Source organism: Armigeres subalbatus, chromosome 1 (assembly GCF_024139115.2).
Source record: "Armigeres subalbatus isolate Guangzhou_Male chromosome 1, GZ_Asu_2, whole genome shotgun sequence".
Taxonomy (NCBI): Eukaryota; Metazoa; Arthropoda; class Insecta; order Diptera; family Culicidae; genus Armigeres; species Armigeres subalbatus.
The window spans coordinates 218,100,089-218,109,689 of record NC_085139.1 but is presented as its reverse complement, the minus strand read 5'-3'; the positions used below and the strand labels follow the sequence as shown (position 1 = coordinate 218,109,689).

The 9,601-nt window shown below is 45.1% G+C and overlaps 1 long non-coding RNA gene across 1 annotated transcript; it reads right to left on the bottom strand.

Moving 5' to 3' along the window:
• Window positions 1-629: 629 nt before the first annotated feature.
• On the bottom strand, window positions 630-1,444 carry LOC134210980 (uncharacterized). Its single transcript, XR_009978900.1, has 4 exons — window positions 1,154-1,444; window positions 995-1,066; window positions 823-923; window positions 630-755 (listed from the first exon to the last, which is right to left on the bottom strand). It is a non-coding gene; the product is annotated as an uncharacterized LOC134210980 (long non-coding RNA).
• Window positions 1,445-9,601: the final 8,157 nt, after the last annotated feature.

Genomic DNA, 9,601 nt, shown 5'->3' with positions numbered 1-9,601 from the left:
AATTCATCGATGCCGTTGGAGTGGAAGTCACCACTTCCGTCGGAGTCGTCACTCTCATCGTGGCTTACTGTCCCACACAAGCCAAAGTCGACGATGGCACGTTGGCCGAGCTACGAAGGGATATAGTCAAGCTCACTCGGCGGCAGGGGCAGTTAATCATCGCCGGAGACCTGAACGCAAAGCACCAATCGTGAGGAAACATCGTCGTCTGGTCTAACGACGAACTACCCGGTTGAAACGGTTCGGGCCCATGCTACGCTCGATATCTTCATCACGAACATGCACGATCACGTCTCCCAGCCGGTAGTCTTCCAAGAGCTTAGCTCGGGCCACTATCCGGTGATGGCGGCAATTGGAACTTTAGTGAATCGGCACGAGTTAACAAGGTGAAACTATCATCGAGTGAACTGGCAGCGCCGGAAAGTATCGACCGCCAGCTGTGCGCTATCGAGGAGGCGATCTCGGTGGCCCGGGTGCAGAGCCGTAGCGTGGACTCCCGGCGCCCTTGGCGAATTCTTTTTTTGCGCCCCTCTCTTACTAAGGAAAAATGTGCAATATTTCACAATTGGCTCATTTTGTAGAACAGTAAGATTAAAAAGTTTAGTGGATTGAAGATGCTTCATATAAGCAAATCAGACTCGCTCCTATGAAGAGTTGCGTATCTATTACCAAAACATGAACAGCATCCGCGGTGCTAATCGATTGCAGTCAGTGTTCTTGTCGTCCCTCGAACATGACTATGATATTTATGTTTTCTGTGAAACCAATTTGGATCTCTTAATTACGAATCAAATGATATTTCATGAATCATACGTTACATACCGTTGCGATCGTACATTGTCCAATGCCGATAAATCCTCTGGCGGCGGTGTTCTTATTGCCGTGAAAGCCTCGCTCGCTAGCTCCATCGTCAAAGAATCAATCTGCAATGAAGAAGCCACAGTGAAAATATCAATTGGAGATATTGATTTATTTTTGTGCTGTATTTACTTACCTCCCGACGCAAGCCTGGCACGGTATAGATCGTATACCGAGAGCGTTCGCAGCATGGTTGAAGTAGCGAGTCCTGAAAGCAAATTCATCGTTGTTGGCGATTTCAATTTGAAAAACACTACTTGGTACCGTGAAAATGAAAATGATCTTCATCTCTTACCTCTACAAGTTCGCACACCGGAGGAATCCATCACTGTTGACGAAATGTCTTCCAGTGGTTTGCTGCAAGTGTGTGGAATACCGAATCAAAACAATCGCTTTCTCGATCTTATTTTCACTAACGACGAGGAGTGCGTTCAAACTGAGCTGTGTGAACCTTTAGTTCAAAATGAAACGCACCACAATGCGATGATGCTCACCGTTAACTACAACAAGCTCATTTACGACGAGGACTCAACAATCGATCAGCCAACACGCACGCGACTGGACTTGCAGCGGTGTGATCACACTGCTGTCATGCAAGAGCTATTAGCCGTAGAATGGAGTGACATTTTCATTGAGAATTATTGCTTCGACTCACAAATAATGAAACCTATGATCGATTCCATGGTAAGCTTCCTGTGCTGCTTCGAGATGTTTGATTTATTAGGTAGTGATTTTCATCATGTGAGTAACGCTGTTGATTTTAACGTACTGGCATTTTACGCTATCGTATATGAAATTTTTTCGAAGCACTGTCGCATTATTAGTAATAAGCCAGGAAGTGCTAGGTACCCAGAATGGTTTGATTTCGATACAATACAGCTAATGAAGACTAAGAAGAAGCTCTACAACAAATTTCGAAAAAGTAAATCTCATCATGACGAATGCATGTATAGGCAAGCTAGAAGTGAATTTAAAAATAAGCAGCGATCGCAGTATAAAGCGTATATGCACGAACTACAACTGAATATTCAGGGAAATCCAAAACTATTTTGGAACTATGTACGGAAGAAGCGACGTGACACAGGAATACCAGTAAATGTGATGTACCATTCAAAAAAGCTGACTGCTCTGAACAAGCAACTGAGCTGTTCGCTGATTTTTCAATGCTGTTTATTCAGAATGTAATCAGATTGAGGCACACGAAATCAACACATGTAATGAAAGGTTCCGGAGTTTTCTTTAACTCTTGCCGAAGTGCGTCAAAAAATAGAACAGTTGGACATCTCCAAAAGCACCGGTCCTGACGGTATTTCGAATTTTTCGGTCAAGAAGTATGTTGATGCATTTGCAGTACCTTTAAGTAGTCTGTTCAACCTGTCTTTACGTTGCGGCAACTTCCCAATTCTGTGGAAAATATCGCATATTGTACCAGTCCATAAAAAGCGTTCCAAGCAAGCAGTGGAGAATTATCTTGAGAATTATCGAGGAATAGCTATTTTATCGGCAATACCAAAAATGTTCGAAAGCCTTGTATACAATCGACTCTATGCGTGGATTGAACCCAGGATTTCAGTTCAGCAGCATGGTTTCATGAAAAAACGATCTACAACGACCAATTTGGCAGAATTTGTGTCGAGGACAACGCAATGGATGATGGACGGTCTGCAAGTGGATGCAATTTATACGGATATGTCAAAAGCATTCGATGTAATTAACACTAACGCCATATTGTCTGTCTTGGGAAAGCATGGCATTGAAGGATCAGTACTTTGTTGGCTGCGAACATATTTGGAAAACCGGATTCAGTACGTTAAGGTTAATAAATCGAGATCTAAGCCGTTCCGAGTAAATTCTGGTGTACCGCAAGGCAGCCATTTGGGCCCTTTACTCTTCATCGTCATTATGAATGAATTGCCGAGTTTCCTGGAAGGCGCATATATTCTTATCTACGCTGACGATGTTAAAATTTTCTTCCCAATACGTCGTTTCGAGGACTGCTGGAATCTTCAACGAAATCTTGATCGCTTCTCAAATTTCTGTGCGAAGTTTGGCCTAAAAGTTAATGTATCAAAATGTTGTGTAGTATCGTTCTCCAGAAAGATTAACACAATTAATTTTGATTACCGGGTGAATACAATGCTGATAAATCGGACAACGTGTACAAATGACTTAGGGATTGAATTGGACCGTGGATTAACTTTTGTTAATCACACAGAAAAAGTGATTGCGAAGGCAAACGCAATGTTTGGAATGATCAAACGTCTTGGACATGATTTTGATGATCCCTATACTACAATCGCCCTCTACGTCGGACTGGTCCGTTCAAGTATAGAGTATGCAGGCATAGTTTGGCAACCGTATTACGAAACACACAAATCAAGAATCGAAAGCATACAGAAAAAATTTGTGCGCTTCGCGCTTCGAAATCTGGGCTGGAGAGATGCTTTACCCAACTACAACTCGCTATGTATGCTGGTTGGGCTCGATACATTAGAAACCCGGAGAAAGGTAGCTGACGCGCTCTTTTTAAAGGATATTATTGACGGAAAATATGTGTCTCCTTACTTGTTAGGACAAGTTACTTTTTACGAGGGAAGAGTAGGTTTAAGATATTCTCGACAATTTCAAATTCCCAACAGATTTCAGAACTATGCTAGAAATGAACCGATGTATCGTATGATGTCTCTGTATAATGCAAACTGTGAACGTTTAAATGTAATAATGTCTAGAGAACAAATCAAACATGTACTTAGTCATAGTTTTTAGTTGAATGACCAATGAATGTATGTATTTTTAGAATAAGATAATGGGCATGCTGCCTACCATCAAATAAATCAAATCAAATCAAATAACAAGCAGTATATTAGGCGGAATGTCACTGGAAAGTTTTTGAATGTTGTGAGCTTTTACCCTAATTTGCAAAGTATGGTGAGATATGTTAGGAACTTGGTAGAGTCGTGGGCATTTCTGAATCCTCGTATGGAATCTGTTAGAACATCCATGCTGAAAGATCATTAAAATTGCTGAAAGTTACTTATTTACAGCTCATAGTGTCCTAACGGCTGTTTATTGCTCTTAGTGGAAGAAACTGACATACTTGCAAGTACATAGCAAAGAGAAGAGATTGGAAAATCGTGACAAATCATATACTAATGTCAAATGGTTGGAACAAGAAAATCCAAATCTAAAGTGGTTCGATCGATGATCGAAATCGCTCTCGGATTTCGGATCAAGAAAGATACAACATAAAAATGGGTCTGTCAGTGGTTTGGATATGAAAGTTAGGTCAATAACATCCAACTTTGAAGTGGTCGGAATCGACATCGGAAGCAGGAGGGCCATGTGGTGAAATGAGGCTATGAATGCTTGGCACATGTGGTCGGGGTTCAGCCAAACCGCACCAAGCGGCTTTTCGACTGACTTGTGATATTTTGTTCGTTCAAGGACAACGGAAATTGTTTCATATCAATTTAAGCATACATTTGCAGTAGGATATCCTCAGTTATGGGGTTGAGGGATATCCAATACGATTTGCGATCAATTAAATCTGATAAATGAAAGTTTGAGCAGAAAAATCGGTAATTTTTCGCTGGCGCTTGGTGTGTTTTGGCTGAACCCCGGCCATGTTGTATGTGTTGTGCACGGTATACAGACAACAAGGTAGGCTCGTAAGAAAAATTACACTTCAAGAGTGACGCATATTTTATCGCCACATGTTGGAGTACAAAAAGTAAGCATGCTGAGACCGTAGAGCATCGTCTCGGTTTAGCTTGTGCTAAGATAGTACTTACGTCACATGTTTACATTCAAACTGAATGTTTACATGCGTGCTGGAGCCTGCCTTGTTTTTTGTATGCCGTGGTGTTGTGAATAAATTTTGCTAATCTACGAGAACTTTGATAAATGATAATCAAAGTAGTCATTTAATCAAGACACATTATCGCTGCAGTGCGAATATTGAATCCGACCACTACCTCGTTGCAGTATGCCTGCGCTCAAAACTCTCGACGGTGTACAACACGCGTCGAAGTCGGACGCCGCGGCTTAACATTGGGCGGCTACAAGATAATAGACTAGCCCAAGAATACGCGCAGCAGCTGGAAGTGGCACTTCCAACGGAAGAGCAGCTAGGCGCAGCGTCTCTTGAAGATGGCTGGAGAGATATTCGATCCGCCATTGGTAGCACCGCAACCGCTGCACTTGGCACGGTGCCCCCGGATCAGAGAAACGACTGGTATGACGGCGAATGTGAGCAGTTAGTGGAAGAGAAGAATGCAGCATGGGCGAGATTGCTGCAACACCGCACGAGGGTGTTCGAGGCACGATATAAACAGGCGCGGAACAGACAAAACTCGATTTTCCGGAGGAAAAAGCGCCAGCAGGAAGATCGAGACTGTGAAGAAACGGAGCAACTGTACCGCGCTAATAACACACGAAAGTTCTATGAGAAGTTAAACCGTTCACGTAAGGGCCACGTGCCACAGCCTGATATGTGTAAGGACATAAACGGGAACCTTCTTACAAACGAGCGTGAGGTGATCCAAAGGTGGCGGCAGCACTACGAAGAACACCTGAATGGCGATGTGGCAGACGAAGATGGCGGTATGGTGATGGACCTGGGAGAACGCGCGCAGGACATAATTCTACCGGCTCCGGATCTCCAGGAAATCCAGGAGGAGATTGGCCGGCTGAAGAACAACAAAGCCCCTGGGGTTGACCAACTACCAGGAGAGCTATTTAAACACGGTGGTGAGGCACTGGCTAGAGCGCTGCACTGGGTCATTACCAAGATTTGGGAGGAGGAAGTTTTGCCGCAGGAGTGGATGGAAGGTGTCTGGGGTCCCATCTACAAAAAGGGCGATAAGCTGGATTGTAGCAACTACCGCGCAATCACATTGCTGAACGCCGCCTACAAGGTACTCTCCCAAATTTTATGCCGTCGACTAGCACCAACTGCAAGGGAGTTCGTGGGGCAGTACCAGGCGGGTTTTATGGGCGAACGCTCCACCACGGACCAGGTGTTCGCCATTCGCCAAGTACTGCAGAAATGCCGCGAATACAACGTGCCCACACATCATCTATTCATCGACTTCAAAGCCGCATATGATACAATCGATCGGGACCAGCTATGGCAGCTAATGCACGAACACGGTTTTCCGGATAAACTGACACGGTTGATCAAAGCGACGATGGATCGGGTGATGTGCGTAGTTCGAGTTTCAGGGGCATTCTCGAGTCCCTTCGAAACCCGCAGAGGGTTACGGCAAGGTGATGGTCTTTCGTGTTTGCTATTCAACATCGCTTTGGAAGGGGTAATACGAAGAGCAGGGATTAACACGAGTGGTACAATTTTCAATAAGTCCGTCCAGCTATTTGGTTTCGCCGACGACATAGATATTATGGCACGTAACTTTGAGAAGATGGAGGAAGCCTACATCAGACTGAAGAGGGAAGCTAAGCGGATCGGACTAGTCATCAACACGTCGAAGACGAAGTACATGATAGGAAAAGGTTCAAGAGAAGACAATGTGAGCCACCCACCGCGAGTTTGCATCGGTGGTGACGAAATCGAGGTGGTAGAAGAATTTGTGTACTTGGGCTCACTGGTGACTGCCGAAAATGACACCAGCAGAGAAATTCGGAGACGCATAGTGGCTGGAAATCGTACGTACTTTGGACTCCGCAAGACGCTCCGATCGAATAGAGTTCGCCACCGTACCAAACTGACAATCTACAAAAAGCTAATTAGACCGGTAGTCCTCTACGGACACGAGACCTGGACGATGCTCGTGGAGGACCAACGCGCACTTGGAGTTTTCGAAAGGAAAGTGCTGCGTACCATCTATGGTGGGGTGCAGATGGCGGACGGTACGTGGAGGAGGCGAATGAACCACGAATTGCATCAGCTGTTGGGAGAACCATCCATCGTTCACACCGCGAAAATCGGACGACTGCGATGGGCCGGGCACGTAGCCAGAATGTCGGACAGTAACCCGGTGAAAATGGTTCTCGACAACGATCCGACGGGCACAAGAAGGCGAGGTGCGCAGCGGGCAAGGTGGATCGATCAGGTGGAAGATGACTTGCGGACCCTCCGTAGACTGCGTGGTTGGCGACGTGTAGCCATGGACCGAGCTGAATGGAGAAGACTCTTATATACCGCACAGGCCACTTCGGCCTTAGTCTGATTAAATAAATAATAATTATCGCTGCTTATCGTAATGCCGCCAGGTCAAATGCGTTCATGATGATAATTTTTCGGACTAAATGAAGTTTTTCTGAATGAAATGAGCAAATTTGTCTTAAATCTACACCATCCTTACCCTTACCCCAACCCGATATAAGTCATTAGCGTAAAAGTCTTTTACAATTTTGGTCAACAACTGTGGCAGTAATTGTGCCCGAAAATGGTAACAATCCGATCTACAATTTTCAAATAACTTTTTGAATATAAGCTTTCTAGACTTTTTCTTAGTCCCTTGTAGACGGTTTCGAAAGGCTCAGAGAAACCGAAAGGACGACTTGTTTATTTGAGATAGAAGAAAGATTTCTCGCGTGATTTTTGAAAACGTTGTAAGTCCAAAAAAAAAGGCTCTCTTTGTTTACTTTCTCTTTCGATTATTACAGAGCCATACTAACATTTACATTGGATTTTCCTGCACCGATCTGAAGAAAATAGCTTTGTCTAGTGTGCTGAGGTGAAAATATTGTAACAAATTTTAAACTAGCCTAGATATTACCAAAGGAGAGCGTAATAAAAGAGAGTCTCTCATTTGGACTTAGACGTTTTCAAAAATCACGCGAGATTTGATTTCTTGAAATATCTCCGCCATAGACCTTTAGACTTTATGGTCGGTTTGTTATTATTTGGCCATGTAACGAATCAAATTGTTCTGTTTCCCATACCGTAATTCTTGATTCCGGCGCCCCCCTGAGGACTGGCGCCCTTGGCGGGGGTCAACCCGGCCAACCCCACGCTACGGCGCTGCCCGGGTGCAACATGTACCGACGGCTCGGCAGGTAAGCAACTCCTTAAACATCGATACACTCACCAAAGATTTGATTCGATTGCGGAATGTCACTCGCAGGCAGTTCAAGCGTACTGGACTGCCTGAACTTAAGGCACGCTGCAATCGAATCACAAAATTTATCCAGGCCAGAATGGTGGACCTCAAAAATAACGATTTCTCGAATAAGATCCGCACTCTCCCAGATTATGCTAAGCCCTTCTGGAAAATGACCAAAATACTAAAATCCAAGCCTCGGCCCATTCCACCTTTGATCCCACTAGACAATAATGGCTCTAAGGATCGCTTGATAACTCCTGCAGAGAAGGTCGCTGAAATAGGTCGTCATTTCGTCAGCTCACACAATCTTTGGCAGAACATCGTCAGTCCACACGAAGCAGCCGTCAACGAGCATGCTAACAACAACCATTTGATTCCCAACGACTTCTCGGAGAGAGTTGGAGATCTCAGCTGACGAATTGACGGCCTATATCAAATCGTCGAAGAACATGAAGGCCCCAGGCTTCGACAGCATCCTGAATCTCGAGCTCAAACACATGAGTGCTCCGTTCTTTGAGCACCTCTCGCTGATCTTTAATCAGTGTCTCCGGCTCAGCTACTTCCCATCGTCCTGGAAGTCAGCGAAAGTCATCCCCATCCGGAAGCCTGGGAAGGATCCTTCCTCCCCCAAAAGTTATCGACCCATCAGCCTTCTCTCAGGGTTATCCAAGCTATTTGAATCGGAGACGAGCCAGCCTCGGGCTGAAAGTCTCCTTAATAAAGACACAAAAAAAAAAAAAAAAAAAGCTATTTGAAAAAGCTATTCATCATCGGTTACTTGAGTCTGCCGAAAATCTCAACATCTTGCTCGAGGAACAGTTTGGTTTCCGACGCGGTCGGTCAACTGTACACCAACTGACTCGAGTTACCAACGTCCTCAGACGGAACAAGTTTGTCTCGAAAACATCCGCCATGGCCTTATTCGATGTCGAGAAGGCATTTTACAATGTATGGCATGATGGCCTGGTGTACAAACTACAACGCTACAATCTTCCCAGCTACCTGGTGAAAATCATCAACAATTACTTGTCGGCAAGGACATTCCGGGTCTCAATCAGCGGAGCGAGTTCCAATGCGCACAACATCGTCGCAGGCGTCCCCCAGGGCAGTATCCTCGGGCCCCTGCTTTTCAATCTGTTCACCTCCGACATGCCAGAACCTCCAGAAGGCGGCATTCTGTCTCTGTTCGCAGATGACACATCCATAGTATACAACGGTAGAGTAATCAGAGCGCTAGTGGCAAAACTCCAACGAGGCCTGGATGCCCTGACAGAGTACCTCACCAGCTGGAAGATCTGTATCAACGCGGCGAAGACCCAGGTCATCATTTTCCCCCACTCCAAATCCCCTAAACTTGTTCCGCCTGGGGACTGTAAAATCATCCTCAATGGCACGACTGTGGAATGGGCCGATGAGGCCGACTACCTTGGCTTGACCCTCGACAGCAAGCTTATTTTCAGGCAACAGGTTGACAAAACGGTGACAAAGTGTAACGTCTTGTTGAAACTACTGTACCCTTTGATCAACCGCTGGTCGTCATTGTCCCTGAAAAATAAGCAAATAAGCTTGCTGTCTACAAGCAAATCATCCTCCCTGTGATCGAATACGGCATGCCGGTCTGGGAGAGCTGCGCTAAAACCCACCACCTCAAACTTCAACGGGTCCAAAACAAATTC